The following is a 13,339-nucleotide window of genomic DNA, read 5'->3' on the forward strand; positions in this document are numbered from 1 at the left end:
AGCTCGCTTTACAACCCTATCTACCTGTGGCACCACTTTCAAAGAGTTATGGATCTGTATTCCCAGATTCCTCTGTTCCACCGCACCGTTCCCTGTGTGAGTCTGAACCTGCTTTACATTCCCAAAGTGCGATCATGCTTGTCTGCATTAAATTCCATCTGCCATTTCCCCAGCTCATCCAGATCCTGCTGCAGATATTGACAGCCTTCCTCACGCCCACTATGCCCCCAGTGTTGGTGTCTTCCACACACTGGCCGATTCAGTTTACCTTGGTCTCATACAGAACAGAGATCAGTACAGCGCAGGAACAGGCCATTCGGCCCACAATGTTGTACTGGACCAGCTAAAAAGTAAATCAAAAGGACACAGAATCTAATACCTCCTTCCCACATAATGTCCAAATCCCTCAATCTTCCTCACATCCATCTGTCAATCTAAATGTCCCTTAAAAGCCTCTAATGTATTTGCCTCTCCCACTATACCAGAGAGTGCATTCCAGGTACCCACCACTGAGTAAAAAACTTACCCCTCACATCCCCCTTGAACCTAATCCCCTCTCACCTTCAATACCTGTCCTCTGGAGTTGGGCGTTTCAATCCTGGGAAACAGACTCTCCTTATCTGCTCCATCTCAACCTTTCATAATCATAAAAACCTCGATGAGATCTTCCCTCAGCCTCCACTGCTGCAAAGAAAAAACCCGTTTTCTGCCCCAGCCAAACTGCTTGCACAAAGAAGGCCCCCGCTTACATGAGGGAAGTTTAACCCCCCCCCATGACAACAACCCTATTATTTTTACACATTTCCTTAACCTGATTACACATCTATTCCTCAATGTCCCGATGGCTATTGGGGGTTCTGTTGTACAATCCATCAGTGTGATTTCACCCTTCCTATTCCTGAGTTCTACCCAAATGAACAGTCTCTGACCCTCCATTGTGTCTCTCCCGAGTGCAACTGTGATATCGTCAGAACTTCTCAGCTCCAGCTCAAAAGTGAGCAACGTCCCCTTCATGAGCACAAACTTTTGTAACGTCAAACCCCCTTTTTGGGTATCCATGCCTTGCTTGTGGAAGAATTCCACCCCCCCTGCATCTCTCCGTAAACATCGGCATACCACTTCCACGGGGCAGACAGAGCAGGGACTCCCCCCCACCAGGGCTGAAAGTGGTGGGGTTTGGGGGAGAGGGAATGCCAGTCTCTGTTTGGGGAGATGCTCCATGCAGACCCCAACCACATGAAGGCCAGATACATCAGAAAGGGTCCCTCTGATCAGGAGTACCTGACGATCCCCTATCAGAACTCAGTGGTTACCTGGGATCATCTCATAGGTTTTGCACGTGGTGTCCGTCGGCTTCTCCTGCCCGGCGTTGGGGCTTGTCCTCCTATCTGGATCTGGGACGAGAGAAGGTCCAGGTGAGAAATGGAGTTTGGGGGATAGGTCCAGGGCTGAGACTGATTCTTCCTACAACGTCCACACACCAGCCAGCTCTGTTCTTCCACCACACTCCCCCAGTCTCAGTTCCATCATTCTGACACACTCCACACACAGACTCCTTCCCAATCCCTCCGTTTGCTCATCCCCCAACCTCATCCGTCATTCAGAAGGACAGGCTCGTAGGCAGAGGAAGTGGGGTGGCTCTCTTGCTAAAAACTAAAATCAAATCCTTAGAAACAGGTGAATAATATTGGAAGATGTTAAATCCTTGGGGGTTGAGTTAAGAAAATGCAAGGATAACAAGACCCTCCTGGGGGTGATATACAGGATTCTCAACAGTAGCCAGGATGTGGGGCAGAAATTACAACGGGAGATAAAAAAAAGGCAGGACAAAAGGGCAATGTTACGATGGTCATGGGCGATTTCAATGTGCAGCAGATTAGGAAACTCAGATTGGGGCTGGATTCCAAGAGAAGGCATGAGAGTGGAGCTGGCCAAAGTTGATTGAAAGGGAATACTAGCAGGGATGACAGTAGAACTGCAATGGCTGGAATTTCTGGAGCAATTCGGAAGGTGCAGGATAGATAAACCCAAAGAAAAAGAAGTCTTTTAAATGGAGGATGATGCAACCATGATGACAAGGGAAGTGAAAGTCGGCATAAAAGCAGAATAGAGGGCAGAGAATAGAGCAAGAATTAGTGGGAGGTTCGAGGATTCAGAAGCTCTTAAAAACCAATAGAAGGTAACTGGAAAAAACAATAAGGAGAAAAAAGCTGAAATATGGAAGTAAGTTAGCCAACAGCATAAAAGAGGATGCAAAAAGGTTTTTCAGATATATCAAGAGTAAAAGAGAGGGGACAGTGGATATTGGACGGATGGAAAATGATGCTGCAGAGGTAGGACAAAGAAATGGTGGATGAACTTAATAAATGTTTTCAAACTCAAGTTCCAGTTCAGTTTACTTTCATTCAACAGTACACTTTTTTAAAATCACCAAACGAAACAACGTTCCTCCGGACATACGTAAAACACTCACACAGATTAATATCAACACTTGTAGATTCATAAATAATAAGGTGCATTTGTGACACAAGTTAAAAAGTAGACCGCATCATGCTTCAAGTGTGATGTGACCTGGCAGGAGGCTGGGAGTTCAGTGTCTGACAGCCCGGGGAAAGAAGTTGTTTCCCATTCTAATAGTTCTTGTGTCAGTCTGTACGATGGAAGAAAGCAGCTGTACATCTGAAACTGGAGAGTGTCATGGGGTAAGAGTGAGTGAACTTGCTGATACTAAGGAGAAGGTGCTTGGGAAGCCAAAAGGGCTAAAGGTAGGTAAATCACCTGGACCAGATGGAATACACTCCGGGGCTTTGCAAGAGATGAAGGCATTAGCAGGGATATTTCAACAACACTGGATTCTGGAATGGTCCTGGAAAATTGCAAATGTCACTTTGCTCTTAAAGAAGGGAGGGAGGCAAAGGACAGGAGATTATAGGCTAGTTAGGCCTGACTTCACAGGCTGGGAAGGAGTCCATTATTAAAGATGAAGTTTTGGGGTACTTGGAGGCACATGAGAGAAAAGGCCGATGTTAGCATCGTTTCCTTAAGGGGAGATCTTGCCTGAGAAATCCGTTGGAATAACAGGCAGAATAGACAATTGGTGGATGTTGTGCATTTGGATCTTCAGAAGGCCTCTGACAAGCTGTCACACACGATACTAATAAACAAGAGCCCATGATTTTACAGGAAAGATACGAGCATACTGTAGTTAGTAGACTGACTGACTGACAGAGGGAAAGATTGGGATTAAAGGCCTTTTCTAGTTGGCTGTTGGTGACTGGTGGTGTTCCATAGGGTTCAATATTGGAACGGCTTCTGTATGACCCATGTATCTGTTCTCCATCTGCATGCTATTCTGAGTTTCACGTTTATTATGGTAACTAGTCACATGAGTGGGGACGGGGTAAAAGTGAAGGGAGTAAGTTCCACCTTCATGCTTTATTCATTGCAGTTTGTAGTAGATGGGGACGGACAGATGTCGTATCTTTTGCTGATCACGCAATAACACTCAATTACACTTAGCTTAGACTTGGGCATGCTTAAGTTTCATTGATTCAAGATTGTACGTTTACTAATTGCTAATAAAGGATCAAATACATATTGAGCTTTTTGTAAAATTGATTATTGGAGTGAGGGTGCATCATGTCAAATCCGTAGGGTTGCCAGCAGTGGCAATTGTTTTGGTTTGTTTGGCCATGACAGCTTCTTTTCACATTATATGTCAATGATATGGATGATGGAATTGGTGGCTTTGTGGTCAGGAGCATTTCTGGGCCTCTTATCTCAGAAAGGATGTGCTGGCATTGGAGATGGTCCAGAGGAGGTTCACGAGAATGATCCCCCTGGGAATGAAAATGTTCGAGAATGAGGAGTGTTTCATTGCTCTGGGTCTGTGCTCACTGGAGTTCAGAGAAAGAGGGTGGATCTCATTGAAACCTATGGAATAGTGAAAGGTCAGTATAGAGCGGATGTGAAGACAATGTTTCCTATAGTGGGGGAGTCTAGGACAGAGAGGGCACTTCCTCAGAACAGAAGGACGTTCCTTTGAAACAGAAGTGAGGAGGATTTTCATTGGCCAGAGGATGGTGAACCTATGGAATTTATTACCACAGAAGACTGTGGAGGCCAAGTCATTGGTTATATTTAAAGCAGAGGTTGATAGGTTCTTGATTAGTAATGGTGTCAAAGGTTACAGGACAAGGCGGGAGAATGAGGTTGAGAGAGACAATGTCCCTACTCGGCAGCCATAACTCTAATATAAATGAAACATAAAGTAACTTTATTATCACAGTACATACATGCCAACATATACAACCCAGAGAATCATTTTCTTGCAAGCATTCCCAGGAAAAAACTAAAATATACAACAGAAAGTGTGAAAACCTCGACATAAAAACAAACAACCAGTGTGCAACAGAAGACAATTTGTGGAAATAAATCAAAGATAGATGATGATAAATGCTGAGAACATGAGTTGTGGAGTCCATAAAAATGAGTGTGTAGGCTGTGCAATCAGTTCAGAAGTGAGTTGAGTAAAGTCGCCCACACTGGTGTAGGAGCCAGATGGTTACTGTTCCTGAACCTGGGGGTGTGGGACCTTGGGCTCCTGGAACCATTTCCAACTTCAGGCCCCATTCCTTCGTGACGAACCCTCTAACTCACGACCAGTCTGTCACTTAACTCTCCTCCTTCACAAAGCCCAGCTCTCAACCCTTGTTCCCGACTGTTGGACCACCCACAAGCTCGCCACACAAACAGCCACAGTGGCTTGTTGTTGAAAGTTACAGCATCTTCCTTTCAAAGCCCACACACAACACCAGCACCTCAGTGTACAATTCTCTCCCCACCTCCAACAGAGGGATCTCAATACAGGACAGAGAATTGTCCAGACAGGGGACGAGTCACTGACACCGGTGCTACCCACCCCACGGGAAACCACATCCAACAGGGGAGACGATGCACGACTGAGAATTGTCCAGACAGGGGACGAGTCACCGACACCGGTGATCCCCACCCCACGGGAAACCACATCCAACAGGGGAGACAATACACGACCGAGAATTGTCCAGACAGGGGACGAGTCACTGACACCGGTGATCCCCACCCCACAGGAAACCACATCCAACAGGAGAGACGATGCACGACTGAGAATTGTCCAGACAGGGGACGAGTCACTGACACCGGTGATCCCCACCCCACGGGAAACCACATCCAACAGGGGAGACGATGTACATCAGCTACAAGGGCATCCAGTGAGAGAGATTCTCCATTCCCCACCGAAACTAGGTCTTGGTTCCTGAGGATGTATCTCCTGCTGGGACAGGGGACAGTTCCCGGCTGAGTTCACCAGTAGACGGTCCTTTGGCTTGTTCCTCTGTGGAATTCCAGTGAACTGGAATAACGGACCACAGACGTGGGAGGGTGACGGAGAGGAGACACCAGACCTGGTGACCAGACCAGGACAGGGGAAGAAACCAAAACCATTCGGTGTCCCTTCACCGATTCGCTCCCTCAAACCTCCGTCACTCCACGTGACTCCCCTCAGTGGGAGTGAGGAGGAATTTCCAGGACTGAAACCGAGGAGAATCATTCCCTTTGGTGAACCCAACCATGGATACCTGAGCTTGCAGACCCTGCTGGGGTGGTGGACAAACCCGGACCAGGTCCTCCAGTCGCAGACCCCTGGGGTTCCTGAGTGGTGTCCGACTGGGAATCTGCAAAGAGAGAAACAGGGTGGGTGGGGACAGGCGAGCAGCGGATCAGGGTGGAGAGAGTAAATGAGTTGGGGAGTGGTCATCACGAACAGAAACATCTATAATCTACCAGTGTGAAACTGGTCAAACCTCTGGATCTGCACACAACCTAATCCCCTCAGACAGTCCGCACCCTCCCTCTTCACTCAATCCTCTCCCCTCAGTGCCCATTCCTCACTCCTCTGACCCCCCTACCATCCTTCACTCCTCTACCTCACACCCATCTCTCACCCGATGACCATTATGAAACAACCACTTAAATCACAAATAAGAGAAAATCTGCAGATGCTGGATGTCCTGATTAGATGTCTTGGCCTGAAACATTGACTTTTTCCTCTTTTCTGTAGACGCTCCCTGGCCTGTGGAGTTCCTCCAGTATTCCGTGTTTAAAACCACTGAAATCCGCTCACCACCAAACCACATCTCTCAGTCCTTGTTCTCCGGCATCGTTATCATTACGTGCCATATCATATCACATGGGTGATCAAGGTCTGTCCATCACCATGATTGTTCTGGGCAAATTTTTCAACAGAAACAGTTTGCCATTGCCTTCATCTGGGCAGTGTCTTTACAGGATGGGTGACTCCAGCCATTATCAATACTCTTCAGAGATCGTCATCCTGGTGCCAGTGGTTACAGAACCCGTATATGTGAGGTGTACCAGCTGTTCACACGACCATCCACTACCTGCCCCATGGCTTCACGTGATTCTGATCGTCATCCTGGTGTCAGTGGTTACAGAACCCGTATATGTGATGTGTACCAGCTGTTCACACGACCATCCACTACCTGCTCCATGGCTTCACGTGACTCTGATCGTCATCCTGGTGTCAGTGGTTACAGAACCCGTATATGTGATGTGTATCAGCTGTTCACACGACCATCCACTACCTGCTCCATGGCTTCACGTGACTCTGATCATCATCCTGGTGTCAGTGGTTACAGAACCCGTATATGTGATGTGTACCAGCTGTTCACACGACCACCCACTACCTGCTCCATGGCTTCACGTGACTCTGATCGTCATCCTGGTGTCAGTGGTTACAGAACCCGTATATGTGATGTGTACCAGCTGTTCACACGACCACCCACTACCTGCCCCATGGCTTCACGTGACTCTGATCGTCATCCTGGTGTCAGTGGTTACAGAACCCGTTTATGTGATGTGTACCAGCTGTTCACACGACCATCCACTACCTGCTCCATGGCTTCACGTGACTCTGATCGTCATCCTGGTGTCAGTGGTTACAGAACCCGTATATGTGATGTGTACCAGCTGCTCACACGATCATCCACTACCTGCTCCATGGCTTCACGTGACTCTGATCGTCATCCTGGTGTCAGTGGTTACAGAACCCGTATATGTGATGTGTACCAGCTGCTCACACGTCCATCCACTACCTGCTCCATGGCTTCACGTGACTCTGATCGTCATCCTGGTGTCAGTGGTTACAGAACCCGTATATGTGATGTGTACCAGCTGTTCACACGACCATCCACTACCTGCCCCATGGCTTCACGTGACTCTGATCGGGTGGGGGTGGGAGGGGCGAGGAGGGTTGCTGCACTTCAGCCACATTTGAGTAGCAGGGTAACAGAAGGAAGAAGCACCTTACACCTCCTTTGGTAGAGATGTATCTCCACCCCACCAGTTCTCTGCCATCTTATAGCAACCAACCCCATGGACTGTTCTCCACAACAACACTCATTGCCTTTGGAGAGATGATGGATGTCGGTGGAAATTGATGCAAGATGGAGAGAAGGATCAGCTGAACGATCACTACCACCTCACCAGGACGCACATCCAGCAGGTAAATCAGTCTATAAGAGGTTCGATGTCACAGAGCGAGAAACTGAAAAACCCCAATGGACACGAGACCTGATACCTGAGGATCTCTCTCCCACTGAGACAGAGGATGGTGATGGGGTGGGTTGTCCTGTAGATGATCTATCGGGCTGATCCATTGTGGAAGCCTCCAGGTCTGGAACAAAGTAACAGAGACATGGGAGAGTGGCAGAGATTAAACAGGGACAATAATTTATAAAGATGAGAGATTCTGCAGATGCTGAAAATCCAGAGCAACACACACAAAATTTCTGGAAGAACTCAGCAGGTCAGGCCGCATCTCTGGAGGGGAATAAACAGTGAATGTTTTGGGCTGAGAACCTTCATCCGCACTGGAGAGGAAGTGGAAAGAAGCCAGAATAAAGAGGTGGGGAGGAGTACAGCTGGCAGGTGATAGGTGAACCGAGGTGAGTGGGAAGATGGGTGGGTGAGGGAGGGGGTGATTTGAGAAGCTGGGAGGTGATATGTGGAAGAGGTGAAGGGCTGAAGGAGGAGTAATCCAATCACAGAGAACAGAATAAAATGATAGAGGAGGGGGACCAGAAGGAGGTCATGGGTTGGTGAGAAGAAGAGAGGGGTTAACAGGGGAGTCAGAATGGGAGTTGAAAAAGAGAGAATTGGTAGAAGGGGGAAATTACTGGACGTTAGAAAAACCAATGTTCATACCGTTAGTTTGGAAGCTACCCAGATACAATATAAGGTGTTGCCCCTCCTGATTTTGGCCTCATCAGGTGAGTGGAGGAATCCTTGGAAAGACGTGTGGGAATGGGAATGGGAAGTTGAATTGAAATGGGTAGACAATGGGACAACAATTTGAAAAGGAGGTCTCAGATCTGAAGAGATACCAAATCCATCCAGTTCAGTTACTCTCCCTCGTGTATGTCTGTGACCAGTCACGAGTCTCAGTCAAAGCCCAGATGAATATTGAGGTCTGAAGAAGGGGAACATGACCCCACCATGGATATGTGAGTTCACAGACCCTGAGTTTCCTGAATTGTGAAGGATCTACAGTCACTGATCCCTGGGGTTCTCAAGTTGAGACTGACTGGGAATCTGTCCCTGAACTAGCAGACACAGCTGGTATGGTGGTCAGACCCAGACCAGGTTTACCTGTCACTGATCCCTGCGGTTCTCAAGTTGAGACTGACAGGGAATCTGTCCCTGAACTAGCAGACACAGCTGGTATGGTGGTCAGACCCAGACCAGGTTTACCTGTCATTGATCCCTGGGGTTCACAAGTTGAGACTGACAGGGAATCTGTCCCTGAACTAGCAGACACAGCTGGTATGGTGGTCAGACCCAGACCAGGTTTACCTGTCACTGATCCCTGGGGTTCTCAAGTTGAGACTGACAGGGAATCTGTCCCTGAACTAGCAGACACAGCTGGTATGGTGGTCAGACCCAGACCAGGTTTACCTGTCACTGATCCCTGGGGTTCACAAGTTGAGACTGACAGGGAATCTGTCCCTGAACTAGCAGGCACAGCTGGTATGGTGGTCAGACCCAGACCAGGTTTACCTGTCACTGATCCATCGGGTTCACAAGTTGAGACTGACAGGGAATCTGTACCTGAACTCACAGACACAGCTGGTATGCTGGTCGGATCTGGACTGGGTTTACCTGTCACTGATCTGTGGGCTTCTGAAGTTGTATCCCATAGGGAATCTGTACCTGAACTCACAGACACAGCTGGTATGCTGGTCAGACCCAGACTGGGTTTACCTGTCACTGATCCATCGGGTTCACAAGTTGTGACTGACTGGAGATCTGCATGCGAGCTTGAAGACCCTGCTGTGGTTGTGTTAAAACCCGGACCAGGTTCTCTGGTCGATGACCCCAGGGATTCCCAAGTTGTGTCAGAATGGAAATCTGTAATAAGAAGATATATGAAGGATGGGTAATGCAGTAATTAAGGTTTACATTAGGTCAGGAAGGAACTCAATGGCAGGGAATAGTCCAGGTCAAATCTGTCCTCTAAAATACACACACTCCCCTCTCCTTTGTTCTTTAATACTTTTGTCTTGCACGCTTAAATCCCTCTCCTCGCAGCTCCCTCTCTCAGCATTAACTCTGTCTGTATCTCTCTCTTTTCAGTCTCTCCTTCCTCCCCCCAATTGGAGCGTCACTCTCACTGATCTCTCTGCCCAACTCTCCTCACACAGTCATCACTCTCTCTTCACTCGCCTCATTCCTCCCACTCCAGCATCCCACCTCTATCTCCATCCCTCTCTCCTGTGTGTTTTCACCCATTTCCTTCTGTCCACGTACTGAATTACTCAAATCCCACTCCGGTCATTTCTATGTCTCATCTGTCACCGTGTAACTCCTCACAGTCATTCCTCCTTTCCTCTCTGTGATCATCCTCCCCTCACACAAACATCATCCCTCCTCCCTCCTGTGTCATTCTCATTCATTCCACACTTCACTGTTCATTCCTCTCACCCAACTCACTCCAACCCCAACAGAGCCTCAACCTCACGACTCACCAAACACAACCCAACAGACAGGAGAGAGGAACCACTGACTCCACCATTCACACCCCTACCCACAATGCACTGCACATCCAGTAGGTGAACTGGTCCATGGGAGGTTCAACCTCACAGTGACAGAGACTGAATGAACGCAGACTGACATGAGACTTGGTACCTGAGGATGTGTCTCCGGCTGGGACAGAGGACAGTTCCTGGGTGTGTTCTCCAGTAGACAATCCTGTAGACTGTTCCAATGTTGAAGTCTCCAGGTCTGCAACAAAGTAACAGAGAGATGGGAAATGGGCAGAGATTAAACAACACAACAGGGACAATAATTTGTACAGACCAGAAATTCTTCAGATGCTGTAAATCTAGAGCAATGCACACAAAATGCTGAAGGAACTGAGAAGGTCAGTCAGCACAACTGGAGAATAATAAATAGTCGATGTTTTGGGCCAAGACACTTCATCAGGACTGGAAAGGAAGGGGGCAGAAGCCATGATAAGGTGGTGAGGAGAGAACAAGCTGCTAGGTGATAGCTGAAGTCAGGCAAGTGAGAAGATATCTGGGTGTGTGAGCAGGCTGATATGAGAAGCTGGGAGGTGATATGTGGAAGAGATAAAGGGATGAAGAAGGAGAAATCCAAGGAGAGAGGACAGTGAACCAAAGAATAAAGGGATGGATGGGGAGACAAGATGAAAGAGATGGGCAGGAGAGGAGAAGAGAAGGACTAAGAGGGGGGCCAGAATAGCAATGGAAAAAGAGAGAAGTGGGAGAGAGGAGAAACTACCAGAAGTTAGCAAAATTGGTATTTATGCAATCAGGTTGGAAGTTACCCAGAACAGAATATGAGGTGATGCTCTTCAAACCTGAGGGTGCTTTCATCAGTGGGACATAGAATTAAAGTGGGACTCAACCAGAACAATTTGTCAAAGAGGTCTCTGCTTAGAAAAGAAACCAAAACCATCCAGTCCTGCTCACAAATTCTCCCATCCAAAATTTCTGTCACTCGTCAGTTCTCTCAGTCAAAGCCCAGATGAATATCAAAGACTGAAGCAGGGAAAGACCACTCCATTCACTGACCCCTCCCTCCCCCCTCACAAAGACCTGAGCTCACAGACCCTGCTGTAGTGGTGAACAAACTTAGACCAGTTTTTTTCCATTGCTGCTCCCTGGGGACCCTGAGTTCTATTGGACTGGGAATCTGCACCTGAGCTCACAGACCCTGCTGTGGTGGTGATCAAACCCGGACCTGGTTCTCCAGTTGCTGTTTCCTGGAATTCCCAAGTTGTGTCTGGCTGGGAATCTGCACCTGAGCTCACAGACCCTGCTGTGGTGGTGATCAAACCCGGACCTGGTTCTCCAGTTGCTGTTTCCTGGAATTCCCAAGTTGAGTCTGGCTGGGAATCTGTACCTGAGCTCGCAGACCCTGCTGTGGTGGTGATCAAACCCGGACCTGGTTCTCCAGTTGCTGTTTCCTGGAATTCCCAAGTTGTGTCTGGCTGGGAATCTGTACCTGAGCTCGCAGACCCTGCTGTGGTGGTGATCAAACCCGGACCTGGTTCTCCAGTTGCTGTTTCCTGGAATTCCCAAGTTGTGTCTGGCTGGGAATCTGCACCTGAGCTCGCAGACCTCGCTAGGGAGGTGGTGAAACCAGGTCCATGTTTTCCGGTTGGTGATACCTGGGGTTCCCGAGTTGTGTCCAACTGAGAATCTGTATTCAGAAGATATACAAAAGAAAGTTAAAGTAGTATACAAGCTTTATGTTCGATCAGGAACAAACTCAAAGGCAGGAACAGGAGGCTCAAGTCAAGGTCAAATCTGTCCTCTGAAATACACACATTCCCCTTTCCTTTCCTCTTTCATACCTCTACCCTTGTCTCTCAAATCCCTCTCTTAATATTTCCCTCTCTCAGCATTCACTCTGTCTGCATCACTCTCTTTTCATTCTCTCCTTCCCTCCCTCCAGTTAGAGCATCACTCTCACTGATCTCTGTGCCCAACTCTACTCACACGGTCATCACTCTCTCTTCACTCGCCTCATTCCTCCAACTCCAGCATCCCACCTCTCTCTCCATCCCTCTCTCCTGTGTGCTTTCTCCCATTTCCTTCTGTCCACGTACTGAATTACTCAAATCCCTCTCCAGTCATTTCTATGTCTCATCAGTCACCATGCAACTCCTCACAATCATTCCTCTCTTCCTCTCTGTGTCAATCCTCCCCTCACACAAACATCAACCCTCCTCCCTCCTGTGTCATTCTCATTCATTCCACCCCTCGCTGTTCCTCTTGTGTCATTCTCATTCATTCCACCCCTCGCTGTTCATTCCTTCCACCCCACTCACTCCAACCCCAACAGAGCCTCATCCCTCACGACTCACCAAACCCAACCTGACAGACAGGAGAGAGGAACCACTGATTCCATCATGCACATCCATACCCACAATGCATTGAACATCCAGTAGGTGAACTGGTCCATGGGAGGTTCAACGTCACACAGTGACAGAGACTGAATGAACACAGACAGACATGAGACTTGGTACCTGAGGATGTGTCTCCCGTTGGGTCAGAGGACAGTTCCTGGGTGAGTTCTCCAGTAGACAATCCTGTAGACTGTTCCAATGTTGAAGTCTCCAGGTCTGCAACAAAGTAACAGAGAGATGGGAAATGGGCAGAGGTTAAACAACACAACAGGGACAATAATTTGTACAGATGAGAAATTCTTCAGATGCTGTAAATCTAGAGCAATGCACACAAAATGCTGAAGGAACTGAGAAGGTCAGGCAGCACAACTGGAGAATAATAAATAGTCGATGTTTTGGGCCAAGACACTTCATCAGGACTGGAAAGGAAGGGGGCAGAAGCCATGATAAGGTGGTGAGGAGAGAACAAGCTGCTAGGTGATAGCTGAAGTCAGGCAAGTGAGGAGATATCTGGGTGTTGAGCAGGCTGATATGAGAAGCTGGGAGGTGATATGTGGAAGAGATAAAGGGATGAAGAAGGAGAAATCCAAGGAGAGAGGACAGTGAACCAGAGAATAAAGAGATGGATGGGGTGACAAGATGAAAGAGATGGGCAGGAGAGGAGAAGAGAAGGACTAAGAGGGGGGCCAGAATAGCAATGGAAAAAGAGAGAAGTGGGAGAGAGGAGAAACTACCAGAAGTTAGCAAAATTGGTATTTATGCAATCAGGTTGGAAGTTACCCAGAACGGAATATGAGGTGATGCTCTTCAAACCTGAGGGTGCTCTCATCAGTGGGACATAGAATTAAA

At 48.0% G+C, this 13,339-nt stretch overlaps 1 long non-coding RNA gene across 1 annotated transcript; it reads right to left on the bottom strand.

Annotated features, from left to right (window-relative positions):
• Window positions 1-9,417: 9,417 nt before the first annotated feature.
• On the bottom strand, window positions 9,418-12,705 carry LOC132389554 (uncharacterized). Its single transcript, XR_009510593.1, has 4 exons — window positions 12,611-12,705; window positions 11,686-11,781; window positions 10,243-10,338; window positions 9,418-9,465 (listed from the first exon to the last, which is right to left on the bottom strand). It is a non-coding gene; the product is annotated as an uncharacterized LOC132389554 (long non-coding RNA).
• Between the last annotated feature and the right edge of the window lie 634 nt (window positions 12,706-13,339).

Source organism: Hypanus sabinus, unplaced genomic scaffold (assembly GCF_030144855.1).
Source record: "Hypanus sabinus isolate sHypSab1 unplaced genomic scaffold, sHypSab1.hap1 scaffold_599, whole genome shotgun sequence".
Lineage (NCBI taxonomy): Eukaryota > Metazoa > Chordata > Chondrichthyes > Myliobatiformes > Dasyatidae > Hypanus > Hypanus sabinus.